Here is a 12249-nt window from a genome sequence, read left to right as displayed (position 1 = left end):
GATGAACTCTGTATGACTCCACTCATAGGTGGAAGTTAGTATATTGATAAGGAGATCTGATCGGTGGTTACCAGGGAAAAGGGGGGGGGGTGGGGGGAGGGCACAAAGGGGGAAGTGGTGTACCCACAACATGACTAACAATAATGTACAACTGAAATCTCACAAGGTTGTAATCTATCATAACATAAATAAAAAAAAAAAGTTGGGAAATATATTTAAAATGGAAATCCTTTATTCATGCAACTTGAATTTTTCCCTTATCAACATATCAAGTAGATATTTCCTCATCCTCTTTATTTCATTTATAAAGTCAAGGAAAATTTTAAATTTTAAAATCCCTAATGGAGGTTTTTAATTGCTTCTATGCAACAAACTTTCTTGCCCCACGGTGAGAGAAAAGGAGAGGTCCTCGTGTTCTTTCAAAGGTTGGTTCTTCCTTCACCTAGTTGCGTTTAATAGAACAAAAGGGAGAAAAGAAAGAGGGCAAAAGAAAAGACCCCGACAACGTGACAAATATGAGGTCCTGCTTGGGTTTGTCCAAGCTAATGAGTAAGGAATGAGTTCTGAGTTGAAGTCGTCCTTGAAGAGCTTACCTACCTGGGAGGGTTTGCGTGAAGCTGTGAGTGGAGTCCCAGCTGTCAGCTCTAATCTATGCTGCCATCTTTCCTCCTGTTCCAACTCTGCCCTCTAGTCCCCTAACTGGAAAATTGGTTTTATTTCTATTTGAAAAAGTATGCATACGTACATCCATAATTTTTCATACATCTGTGATGGTAAGCATATTATACATAATTATTATCACCTTCTCTATTTTCTTAAAATAATTTTGCTGGACATCCTCTGCCCCTTCCTCTCCCATCCCCATTGCACCCATATAGGAGCCCTCAGAGAATTCATGACAACTTTAGTGTGTACTTTCCTATTTTTGCCCATGCTCTAATAAGGATGAACTGACATATATAGACGTATTCATATACATATACGATCACATAATATTCATATATGCAATCTCCTTATAATTGCTCATTTTTCAAAACCTGGGATCAGAGTATATGCATTTCTTGGCATCTTGCTTCTCACTCAACAGTACCTTGTGGAAATCCTTCCAAGGCAACTGGTCTAGCTCTAATTCAGTCTTTTTTGATGAATGACTAATAGACCCTAGTGTGGTAATACATATTTTTTCAATCATTCTTCTCCTTATAGCCATTCTGGTGTTTCCAGGCTGCTTGGTTTTTTGCCACTATGAACGATGTTGCAATAAAGGCTATCTGTATCTATATTCATATCTGTACAATTTTTAGTTGTAACAAATGTTGATGTTGCTCAACTCAAAAGACTTTAACACATGTGTTCCTCCAGTAATATCTGAGAGTATTCTTTTTGCTGCATTTCCGCCAGCAATGGGTACTCTGAATGTTATAAAACTTGGCCTGTTTTATGGAAGTAAAGCAAAATCTCATGATTATTTTCATTTGCATTTTCCTGTCCATTGATCCATTTAACCCTCTTGTTTATATGTTTGGTGACCGTCTGAATTTGCCCGTCTATAAATCATCTGTTTCACTCTTTGCCCTTTCCTATCATGTTGTCAATCATTATCAATGTGTCAATCATTATCAACAGGTCATGGAGGTTTTTCCTCATCTTCTTTGTCTATTGTACAAACATCAACAAAGGGTTTTTTACTTTGTGAGAATACATCATATCTTAAAGATATAGCTTTATTTTCTGTAATATATTTTTCCAAATCTAGCATCTGTCTGTTGACTTTGCTTATGCCATCTTTCACTCAACAGAAATTGATTTTCCATTTTTTTTTGTTTTTCAATATGCTTCTTTAAAAAAAAAAATAACTTCTTGGTTTCCAACATTGGTTAAAAGATTCTTTCCTGCTGTTTAGATTGTTTATATAACCTTATAAATATTCTTTCATAATTTTCATTATTTTCCTTTTATATTTAAGTCCAGTATATTTGGAATTTATTCTTGTATGTGACATGAGAGTCTAGTATCGTTATTTTGCAAATGGAGGGCCAGTTGTTCCAGTGTCATTTATTACATAATTCCTCATTTTCCTACCAAACGTAACCACAATCTTTGTCAGCGTTGAACTCTCCCTCCACACACACACACGCGCACACAGACACACAAATCACACTTGATTCTTTAGTCTGATTTACTGTTTGTCTATTCCTACAGCAAGACCCAATTGACTTAATTACTGTAGTTTTATCATATCCTTTGGTTCCCAGTAAGACAAATCCTTTTGTGCTGTTGATCTTTTCCATACCTTTCTTTTGACATCCTTGACATTTATTTTCCATATAAACTTTAAGACCATCTTATCTAATGAGGAGGAAAATCCTGTGGGGATTCTAAGTAGAACTGCATTAAAATTTTATATGAATTTTAGAACAATTGGCATTTTAACACTACCAGTCTTCCCACTTAAGAACATGGTTGTGTTTTGTATTTCTTCATTTCTTACTTTATGTCTTTCAATATAATTTATTGGTTTTCTTTAAAGTTCCTGTACTTTTTAAATTAAATAATATCCTAAATAAGATATTTTTCCAAGAAAAATATTTTTTAATGTGCTTAAATTCAACCATCTTAAATTTTCTTATTCACTCTAGGAGCATTTTTTCTTTTAAAAAACAGCTTAATTGAGGCAGAATTTACATACCAAAAATAATTCATTTTAAGCATATAATTCAGTGATTTTTATTAAACTAAAAAATTGTACAAATGTCCCCGCAATCCAATTTGTATTTACTCCTATTCCCACCTCTAGCCTGAGGCAACAACTAATCTACATTCTGTCTCTATGATTTTGCCCCCTGAAAAGTCTCTTGAGTTTTCTATATGTTAATATGATATCACACTAAACAGAGGCTACTTTCTCTCTGTTTCCAATGTTTACCTAAATTCTCCCATGTTCTTACTTGGTTGCCTTCACCACAACTTCCAAGACATTAAATAATATGAGAGTGAGGATCCATCTCTAGTCAATGATTGTAATTAAAATGATGTTCGCATTTTGTAGTTTGGGATAATATTTCCTGTTAATTTTTGTGGGTAATCTTCATTAAGTAATTTCTCTTGGTTCCAGAAGATTTTATTAAGAACAAGTGATAAATCAGGTTAAGTGCCTTTCCAGGATGTATTAATAAAACCATATGGGTTTTCTCCTTTTGGTTTCTTGACATTAGGTACTTTTTCATCCTTGGAATAAACTCTGCTTGAGAATGTATTTGTTTGGCTAGTATGTTATTTAGAATTTTCAAATCTATGTTCAGAAGTGAAATTAGTGTACAGATGTCTTACATTATTTTTATCCAATTTGGGTGTTAGAGTTCTGCTGATTATAAGGGAATTTTTCTGTGGGCCGAAATACTTTAAATAATATTAGAATTATCAGTTCATTCAGCGGTTGTCCCATCTGGTTCTGGTGCCTTATCCAAGAGCAGATTTCCCATCACATTTCCAATCTCTTTCTTCTGTGGTGATGTTCTATTCAAGATCTCTACTCCTTTTGGGTTTAGTCTCATCATTCACATTTTTCTAGGAACTCATTAATTTCATCTAGCTTTTCAAATTTATGCCACAGATGTATATTTAGTTTTCACCTGTAATTCTTTGAATGTTTCCTATGTTTGTCTTTTCTTCTCATTTCTATTTCTATTTTATTTTACGTTTTAATAATTTAATCTTTTGTTTTTATCTATTTTCTCTTCCCTTTTTTTTGTCTAAAGTTAAGATCTGAGTATTTACTTTGTTTTTTCACTTTGTCCCTTAAGCCATAGCGTTCTGTTAAGAAGAGCTTCTCTTCTACTGGCTTGTATTTAATGTTCACTCTTCTCTTGAACCACCCTGTGATACATGGTGATCTAGAAGCATGTTTTTAATTTATAAATATACATCACTTTTGTTCCTCTTTTTATTAGTTGTTTTTAATTTTATTAGATCCTGGTCATTAAAATTTTTCCTTTTTTAGACACAAGGTATTCCATGATAAATCCTTATAAATGTTTCACGGATTAAAAAAAAGCACATTCTCTGGTGTAGAGATGTAAAATTATCTGTCTATGTAAATAACACATATATGTAGACTCAAATTTGATTCCTGTATTTCCTTAATTTTTTAATTGAAGTGAAATTCATATAACACAAAAATTTACCATTTTAGAGTGTACAATTCAGTGGCATCTACTACATTTAATACAAGTTCCGAAACATTTTTATTATCCAATAATAAAATCATGTACCCATTAAGCAGCCAGTCTCTCTCCTTCTCTCTCCCCCTAGCCCCTGTTGACTACCTGTCTCTGTTGGTTGACCTATTCTGGACATTTCATATAAATAGAATCATACAATATGTGACCTTTTGTATCTGACTTCTTTCGCTCAGTATAATATTTTCAAGGTTCATCCACATTGTAGCATATATCAGTACTTCATTCCTTTTTATGGCTGATTATTGTTCCATTGTATGGACACAATACAATTTGTTTATCCATCCATCCACTGACAGGTATTTGGGTTATTTCTACCTTTTGATTATTGAAAATCATGTTGCCATGAACATTTGTGTGTAAATATTTGTTTGAGTCCCTGTTTTCAACTTCTTAAGTATACACCTAGAGGTAGAATTACACTTTTTGAGGAGCCACCAAACTGTTTTCCACAGCGGCTGCACCATTTTACATTCCCGCCAGCACTACATGAACATTCCAACTTCTCCATATTATTGTCAACACTTGTTATTTTCTGTTTTTTTTCTATAACAACCATCCTAGTGAGTATAAAGTGGTATCTCATTGTGGTTTTGACTTGCATTTCCCTAATGACTAATGATGTTGAGCATCTTTTCATGTGGTTGTTGGCCATTCATACATCTTCTTTAGAGAAATGTCTACTCAAGTCTTTTGCTAATTTTTGAAATTGGATTGTTTGTGTTTTTGTTGTTGATTTATAAGATTTATTTATCTATTTTGGATATTAGATCCTTATTAGACATATAATTTGCAAATAATTTCTCTCATTCTCTAAGATGTCTTTTCATTTTCTTGATAATGCCCCTTAATGCACAAAATCTTCCCTTATTTTTTAACTGTAACATCTTTCCTATTCTTGGAGAGATATGTCAAAGTCTTCCATCCTAATTCTTGTTTATTCTCATATTTCCCAAACTCTTAGGTTTTGCTAAGATAGTTTACTGAGTTCAAGATTTTTATTACAATTTTCCTTTCTTTCTGTCTTTTTTGTTTTAAGAATCTTATCTAGAATGTGCAAGCATAAATATGTACACATATGGACATGCATTTTGAAGAGTTCATCCAGATTCATTTGTATATGTTCATACATGAATGCGTGTACTCAATTGCTTACCATCATTTTCTCTTCTCTTTACCTCCCTGCACCTTGAGGTCTCTTTGGTTAATTCATTGTGTGTCAGGAGACTGTTCTTAAGTGTTGTTTCAGATAAGTGACACACTCTGACATTCTTTCTGAATTCTTGTGTATGTTTCATTTTCTCTTAGAGGCCTGTCTTCCAGCTCCTAGTGTTGCAAGTGAGGAGTCAGAGTCAATTTTTATTCCTTTTCCTCTGTAAGAAATTTGTTGTTTCCTCTTGAAAGTTTGTTGATATTTTCCTTCATTCTTGGAGTTCAGGAATCTTCCCAGGATACACCATTGGTCCACTCTGCAATTTGATAAATTGCTTGAATCTGTGAGCTCAGACTATTCTTTAGGCAAAAGCAGTTTTCCTCTACCGCTTATAAGCTGGTGCCTCCCCTTTCCACTCCCTTCCCCCTTCCCTAACTGCCTTCTCTCGTAGTCTCACTTTCAGAGTCCGCATAGTCCAAAGCACTGGTGTAACAGTATATTTGACATCCTGAAGAGATCTTCTTTTTTCTCACACTCTATGTGACAAAATTATTTTCACGAATAACTCCAGGTAATAATCACGATTTTCTTAATTTTTCTTTAGTTTGAAAGAACAATTAAAAAACACGAAATTTCAATTTAAAGAATATCTTTCAAATTCAGTAAAATATTCTAGGGATAAGCTAAAAATTGTATTTACCAAGCAAAATACTGAATCTTGAAGTTTGCACTCTGTTTCACTGTTTTAGATTTTAAACACAAGTAAAAATTATATTGGTCACATGAAGTGACAACTGAAGTAAGTTGAGTTTGTAATTACTGTGCTACTATTGTTTATTTGGATTATACTGTTTAAATCCAAGAATATATAGAGCCACAGCAGTTAGAGGAAAGACCTGCATGCAGAGTGAGCTGGAATGACCCCAAAGTGGACAAATGGACTTTTGAAAAAAAAACATGTTCCAAAACTACTGCATGTAGCTGACTTTGACTGTTTTGGCGGCCACTATATAACAGGGAGATTTCCAAACTAAGTTCCATATAGAATTCAGTGTTTATTAAAGGATACATAATAAAAATGTACTATTTTGAAGCATACATGTATATTATTTAAAAAATCAGTAACTGACTTCCAATATTAGCCCCAACATGTAAGAAACTTGGAAGTCATCACACCCCTCTTCACAACAAGAATGAAACTGAAGAAACTGGTAATCATTGAGTTTTCTTTCAGCTTTCAGAGAATTGAGTTTGTAGGGTAAACCACCACTTCAAAATCTGGAGAGACAAGTGAATACAGAGTGTTATGGATTTGACAAATAAATGGCAAGCAATAGGATATATTGGAATATATGAGAAAGCCATTTGGTGTAAACCTAATTCGGCTTGACTTTGTTTTTCCAAAAGGGCCTGACATGGCCATTGAGCACGCATTGCATATCTGCTTTAAGCATTTGCTGTGTCTCAAAGGCAAGAACAAATGCCCTTAAGATAAAAGTGCAACTTCCCCCACATTGGCATTTCCTTAAGGGTAAGCATCTTTCCCTAGGCTAGGAATTGAGTGCTGTGCTGACCTGTGACCACCCAGCTTGAGACAACAGAACTGCCACCCTGCTGTGTCCATTAATTGCTGTGCTGACAGAGCAGTCTTGTGACTATTGTAAAAAGGACATTTCAATCACATGTGAAACATGCTCTTTGAGGGGATATAACCACTCTGTGCACCCCACTTCTTTGGTGCCCTTCCCTCCTTGGGGAAGGAAGGCCCCGGGCTGTATGGTCCTCACATTTGGCTTAGAATAAAGTCACCTCAATTTTCATTTATAGATTGGCTATGGATTATTTTCGTTGACAGGTTTAACTGTGTTCCCTCAAAAGATACGCTACGTTTCTAACCCTCAGTACCTCAGAATGTGGCCGTATTTGGAAATAGAGTTATTGCAGATATAATTAGTTAAGTTAAAAAGAGGTCATATTGAAGTAGGGTGGGGCATTTTTCCAATACGACTGGTGTCCCCAGAAGAAGAGGAGAAATACAGAGACACAGACACGGGGGAAGATTGCACAGTGATGCTGCAGGCAGAGGTTGAAGCGCTGCAGTCACAAGCTGAGGAGCATCAAGGACCAGCAGCCACCACCAGCATCTGCGAAGAGGCAAAGAAGGATCGTTCCCTGTAAGTTTCAGAGGGGGCGTGGTCCTGATGGTCCCTTGATTTAGGACTTCTGGCCTCCAGACTGTGAGAAAAGAAATTTCTGTTGTTTTAAGGCACTCAGTTTGTGGTCCTTTGTTACAGGAGCCCCAGCAAACTTATACACAGAGAAACACTGCCGAGATCAGCTTCCCTAGAGCAGAGGCCACTGCAACCGTAGATGTGCACAACACTTAGATGGTATTTTGATAAACTGCTAGAGACTGTGTGTGAACTAGGGTGAGAGTGGGAAGCTATTGGGGATGGGGCATAGTCTTGGGAGAGTCCCTACACTTTCATGGGTTTTACCTCCTAGAAGTCCAGAGATTCTCATGGCAAAGAGCCAAGAAAAATCAGCTTGAACTTTTCACAGGGGTAGGGCAAAAGTAATCATTTATAAATATACCTAGTGGATCTTCCATAACAGAGGACTTTGAAGAGGACTTTGTCGTATCCTTATCTTTTATAGGCTAAACAACAATGGCCCAGTTCTAGTCCTCTCTAGTCTCCCTATGTCACCTAAGCTGGAGAGAGAACAAAACTCTCAGAAACACTTGTGAAGGTCACAACCCAAGGACACAGGTGCTTTAAGAGACTGAGACTTAATTACAAGATTACAGAACGCTCTCCTCCTCCCACTCTTTACTATCACACCAGCAGCCTTCCAGCATAATACCTGTGGATTACTGTTGAAAAATCTGCAAGGCTCGGAAACTTTTTAAGAATTCTTAGGGAAACCCAAAGATAACAGGGGAGTCAAAACAAGGACACTAGAGGAATTTGAAGCCTCTGGAACTTTAGCTACAGCAAACATTGAACACAGCTTAGCTCCCAGCCATATTGACATCAAACCTCACACTAAAGGTCCGTCTACCTCTTTTCCTGTTACCCAGTACATTATGTCCAGGTTTCAACAAAAAATTACAAAACAAGCTAGAAGAAAAAAAGTACAGTATTAAGAGACAAAGCAAGCATCAGAACTAGACTCAAATATGACACAGATGATGAAATTACTAGGAAATTGAAACTAATTATGATTACTGTGTTAAGGGCTCTAATGGAAAAAGTAGACAACATGCAAGAAAATATGGGTAATGTAAGCAGAGAAAACATAAGCAGGAAAATTAAAAAAGAATCAAAAGAAGATGCTACTAATAGAAAACACTTTAGCAGAAATAAAAAATGCCTTTGATGGAGTCATCAATAACCTGGGGATGGCCAAAGAATCATTGATCCCAACGATAAGTTAATGGAAACTCCCCAAACTGAAATGCAAAGAGAAAAAGAATGAAAAAAGAAGAACACAATATCCAAGAACTGTGGGACAATTAAAACAGTTGTAACATGTGTAATGGGAATACTGGAAGGAAAAGAGACAACAGAGTAGAAGAAATATCTGAAGTAATAATGGCTGAAACTTTCCAAAATTAGTGACATAAAGTAAATCACAGATCCGGGAAGTTCAGGAAACTCCAAGAAGAATGAATACTATTGAATCTATGCCTGGGATATCATATTTAAACTGTAGAGAATGAAAGACCAAGAAAAATTATTTAAAGAACTCAGAGGACAGTAAATGCTTTACTTAAAGGGGAGCAAGGAGAAGAATGACAGCAGACTTCTCATCAGAACCCACACAAGCAAGAAGAGAGTCGAGTGAAATACTTGAAGGGTTGAAAGAAAAGCCTCCACCAACCTAGAATTTTATATCAAGCAAAGTTATTTTTCAAAAGTAAAATAGAAATAAAGATTTTCTCCGACAAGAAAAAACTGACTGAATTTGTCAACAGACCTGTCCCACAAGAAATGTTAAAAGAAGTTCTTGAAGGAAAAGGAAAATTATGTAGGTCAGAAACTCTGATCTACATTAAAAAAGGAAAAGCATTGGAGAGCATTAACTGAAGGTAAAATAAAAAACTTTTATTTTTATTATTCTTTATTAATCTAATAGGTAAATGCTTATTCAAAGTAATAATAGTAACCATCTATTGGGTGATTATAACATATGGGTAAATAAAAGGAATGACAATACTTTTATAAGGTCAGAAGGAATGCATTGTGAATATTCTGTTATAAAGTATCTATACTACCCGTGCCATTTTATGAGTATTTACTCATAAAACTTGATATTAGCTGTTGGCTTGTGACAGATAACTTTTAATTAAGTAAAGGTGTTTTCCATCCCATCCATATTTATTGATCTACTTATGTTTTCTACCACTTTTTGGTCATTTCTATTTCCTGTGAAAAGCATCCATTATATTTAGACTTAAAAGTGTTTTAGAACTTCCAAACCAACAGTTTGGTTTCTGTCCCAGCATGTAGTCATCATTCTATCTTCACAAATAAAAAGCTAAACAACTGAAAATCAACAACTCATTATATCTGTGAAATGATTAGGCGAAACCTCAACCAAACTGGAATCAGGAAGGCCGGTAGGTGGAGCTTTCGTGCCCTATCACACATTATCAATTACTAATCTCTGGCAGGAAGTGTGACTACTTTCCTTCAGAAGGAAGACTTCTCTCCTCACCTGGCAGCAGCTCAGCCAATGAGAAGCCATCACCACCATGAACTGTTACTTTCATCCAGTGGTCTTTAATTTAGAAAACCCCATCCTACTCCCCTTTTTCCTCTATAAAAGCAAGCTCCTTTCTTTGTCTGTCTGGATTTCCCCATCTCAAATTGCAATTCTTTGACTATTCCTGAACAAACCCATTTTGAGGGTAAAATAACTGATGAATTTGCTTTTTAAGTTGACATACATGGGGTCAGAAAGTGGGATCCCAGGAGGCAACCCCTGACAGATGGCCATCCCTGGAATTGAGTGAGGTACCAGCACTGAGATCCTTGTGCTCATTGCTACTGTGAGTTGCCGCCACCTACTTTCTGTTTGGTAAGTCTCCTCTCAGATTCTGAGCTCTGTTATCCTTGTGTTTTGAGCTCTCTGACTTTATTTGGGATTAGGAGAGTCTTTGTCCTTTTGAAGGAGGGACTTTTCCTTCCCAGTTCAAGGCTCTATCCTTTGGTTCAAGGCTTTGTCCCTGATGAGTACTTGTTATTTTCTGAAGTGGGGGCACAGTTCATTTTGGGGCTCAGGTTCATTGAAAACCCAGGAGTTTTTCTTTGGTTTTCAGATTCCTTTTGGAATCAGGGCTGGAATCCAGCAACTTTCTTTTTTTCCTAGATTCCTTTGGGGATCAGAGTTAGGACTCTAGAAACTTTCTTGGGTTTTCAGAGGAAATTTCACAAATAGGATCCCAGTCATTTAAGTGTTCTGAGGGAAAGCCTCCTTCACAGACCCTGGCTGGGTTTATGTTTAAGAATTGTGGGCCCCCTACATGGGCATTATTAACTAAGTGGGCAGTCCAGAACTGCAATGGCCATTATGGGGAACTTCCTGTCTCCCCAAAATTGCTTTCCTTAAAACCAAATTGGAAGACCGTGGCTCTAAAATCAAGCAAAACAAATGATATGTCTATTTTCTTTGGTATCTCGAGGCTTCTGGACACACACAAAGCTCTAAAATCACCTCACTACAAGATACCATATCTAAATAAGCCAAAACAACTAAAAAACTGAAGGAGAACAAAATGGCTTCTGAAGCCTCATGTTTCCCTCCTCCTTCTTCTTTGTCTCGGGCACCATCTTGTTTGTCCTCCCAGAGCCCTTTGTCTCAGACTCTGCCTTGGCAGCCATCTTGTGCTCAGGCTTTCCATGCCCCCCACCCCCCCAACCCCCACCCCCACCCTCACCCCGATGCCCCCGGCACCATCTTTCTCTCTTCTCTGCAAAAACCTACCCCTTTAAAATCAGACTCTCTCCGGATTCAGATACTAAAACTGTAGTTACTATTTCTAAGTTAACTGGAGCAAATAAACACCTAGAAGAAAAAAATTTAATAACAATTACCCTAGACTTTTGATAATAGACAAATATACTCCAAAACTCATAGAAGGAAACTTGCTTTCTGTTTCTGTTTTTATGAAGGCATTGCCCTTCCTGGTGAGCACTCTTATTTTCTATTTGTTTGTTGATGCTTCCTAGAAGAATTTCTAAAAGGCAAAATGACTCCAAAGACAGCTCTAAAGTGATTGTTATAGCATGCAAATAAAGAAATCTTTAGTAGAAAGACTTTGCCATTTGAACAAGTAACATTAACTTATCAATCTGCCAGAACTACAATTTGGATCCAACTAATCTTTTAAGTTTTGTACCTGAGACATGACTAAAAATTTTAAAACAAAATCTATAAGATCTCTGCTTATGTCTGTGTGTCTATGGATGTGTGTTATACAGATGTGACATTTTTCTATCCCCAGACAGTATTGCCATATTGATTTGTAAAGCTGTCTATTTAATGGGCTTGAAATTAAGTGCTTATAAGTTAAGTATTCCTAAATCTCAGAAATATGGAAACTAACCCCAATACTTCTCATTTTACATGATCTAGAATTAATCTTTAGTAAACAAAAGCTAGCTTAAGGTTGTTGATTTAATTGAAACAGGCATATCTTTAGTTATCAACACTCAATAAAGCGGACATGCAACTTTCATTCTACCTGGGTTTATTTAGTTTATGTTATCTCTGTTACAAAGTTTCTCAGCCAAAAAAACAAGATTATGGCTAACCACTTTAATGTCACATGAAGTTTTTGTGAGTAATCTA

Source organism: Equus quagga, chromosome 1 (genome assembly GCF_021613505.1).
Source record: "Equus quagga isolate Etosha38 chromosome 1, UCLA_HA_Equagga_1.0, whole genome shotgun sequence".
NCBI classification, from domain to species: domain Eukaryota; kingdom Metazoa; phylum Chordata; class Mammalia; order Perissodactyla; family Equidae; genus Equus; species Equus quagga.
Note: the sequence above shows the minus strand (reverse complement) of the source record.